This window comes from Colobus angolensis, unplaced genomic scaffold (genome assembly GCF_000951035.1).
Source record: "Colobus angolensis palliatus isolate OR3802 unplaced genomic scaffold, Cang.pa_1.0 Scaffold17, whole genome shotgun sequence".
NCBI lineage: Eukaryota > Metazoa > Chordata > Mammalia > Primates > Cercopithecidae > Colobus > Colobus angolensis.
Genome location: NW_012114821.1, coordinates 985,539 through 987,649, shown reverse-complemented (window position 1 = coordinate 987,649; position 2,111 = coordinate 985,539). Strand labels below are relative to the sequence as shown.

Here is a 2,111-nt window from a genome sequence, read left to right as displayed (position 1 = left end):
CCCCGGCGGAGGTGGCGGCGGCTCCTCAGGTAAACGGCGGGAGGGGATGAGCCTTCGGCGGCGCTGGGGAAGCGCCTCCCGGGGAAGTCTGGGCTGGAGAGCCTGAGGCCGCTCCCTTGGCGGGGCCGCGGAGGAAGCCGAGTCAGGAGGCGCCTCCCCAAGGTCACAGGGCGAGCGCTGGGAGGGTCCTGGGTGTCGCGGGGACCTTGGCTCAGGTGTGCGCCGCGCCACAGCCCGGAAGAGAGGCCGGAGCTGTGCTCCTCCTCCGCGCCGCTAAGTGGTCTCGGCCGCGCGACCGCCCCTTCTCGGGGAGCGCGGTGGTCCCCGGTGCCCGCCCCTCCCGGGAGCCCGGTAGTCCCCGGTGCCCGGCCCTCCCCGGGAGCGCGGTGGTCCCCGGCCCTTCTCCCCCAAGCAGGGCCACCGGGGGTCCTCTCTCCGGGAAGCCAAGCATACGCCTGGAGCCTGCAAAGCCGGCGTGCCCCGGCCTCCTTATGCCTTCCGTATTCTCTGAGGATCGGGAGCAGGAAGGTGATTTGTCCCTAGTCACGGGGATGACTGGTCATAGCGTGCAGGGCATAGAGCTGGCAGGGCCGCTGGGAGCCAGCCCTCACTCAGCCAAGGTGAGACTTAGGGGCTGCCGGGCAGGAGCTGACCGGCCGATTTGGGGTCGGGTTTTCGGGCAGCGTCAGTGCAGCTGCAGTGTTAGGGTCAGAGGAGACCACTCCGCGGGCGCTGGTGGCTCGGGCCTACACGCTCTGGGGAGGGGCTCCTTTGCCTGCTCAGGTGGGGAAGGGACAGACCCATAAACTCAAGCGCAGTGAGGTAAGCAGAAAGGGGTACGGGGGTGTGGCCGAACTCAGGGATGTGAGCAGAGTTGGGTCGGGGACAGCCCCGTAGGCAGGAACCACTTTGGAAGGGGATGGTGGTGAACGCACACGATGCGGTAAGAGGCAGGCAGGGTAGGGCCGGTGATAAGTCAGGTGAGGGTGATGAGTTTAGAGCTGTTGGGTCTCAGTGCGATGACCAGGGATGGAGATGCGTGTGGGAATCTTTCTTTGCGGCATGTTTCATCGGTGGTACGTGTTTGTGACGTGACTGCATGGACAGTCTGGGCACCCTGGGGTGCTGCTGTCAGCAGGATCTTCACTGCTTAGTCTCAGGCTCCCAAGGTCCTGGTGAACAGGTGTCTCTGGTCTCTCTTTGATGTCAGAGTGGAATGACCTGAGGTTGAGCTGTCTTTGTTAACTTGAAACTGGCATGCTCTCTGTGTGTTGTGGACACCTGCACCTCATCATTTCCCACTGGCTGGTGTTGATTGCTGACTGCTGCAGGACACCGGGGATCAGAGGTTGAGGATGTGGGGCGTGTGTTTGCCTGAGTTTGTGGCTGTCGCCTGTGTCAGGAAACAGGTGCCTGTGCTTAGTTTTCTTTCCCAGGGTCCGCAGAGGCCCAGGAGAGAAGCCTGGTTGCTGCCCTCTGTCCCATAGCCCCCTTTCACAGAGCTGGTTATTCGGGGTAGAGACATCCTCTGTCTGTGCCAGTCCACACAGCTTGGTCTCTTTGGGGTAGGAGCACCAGGAAAGGCTCCCATGGCTCTTGCGAGCTCCTAGTCAGTGCTCAGAGAACACGGACTGCTGCCCATCATGAGAAATGTGCTTTCTTCACTGAGCTGGAGGGGCCACCTGGTTTTGGGGGTTTGCACGCACACCAGTGACACAGCTTGGTGTGGCCTGTATTGCGGAACCATGTTCTCGGTGGACTGTGAGCAGTGGGCTGTGGGATTGCATTTCCCTGGGTCATCAGCCAAGGCCTTGTTGGTGACTTTGGAGGTTGATTCTGTGGCTGCTGTGCTAGGAGAGAAGGTTCCTTGCACCTGACGCATGGGTGGGGCATTCTGTGACCTCCTATTCTCCCTGCACACACCCAGCCCCGCAGGCTGGCTCACCACTGCTTCTGGGCTATGGTTCCTGTGGCCTGCACACCCCCACCTAACCCCTTCAGACCCAGTGCAGTGCCTCTGTGGCTGCTGTGCTAGGAGAGAAGGTTCCTTGCACCTGACGCATGGGTGGGGCATTCTGTGACCTCCTATTCTCCCTGCACACACCCAGCCC

At 62.0% G+C, this 2,111-nt stretch overlaps 1 protein-coding gene across 2 annotated transcripts in view; it reads left to right on the top strand.

The window, feature by feature from the left end:
- The first annotated feature begins 6 nt into the window (after positions 1-6).
- MROH1 (maestro heat-like repeat family member 1) overlaps positions 7-2,111 on the top strand; it is a 124,765-nt gene continuing 122,660 nt past the window's right edge. Inside the window, exon 1 of one of the 2 annotated variants that reach the window (XM_011938033.1) lies at positions 7-29. The gene's annotated coding sequence lies outside the window, so the exon portion shown is untranslated. Of the gene's footprint in view, positions 30-552; positions 621-2,111 lie in introns of those variants that run through there. The other variant, XM_011938034.1, reaches the window with a different exon arrangement.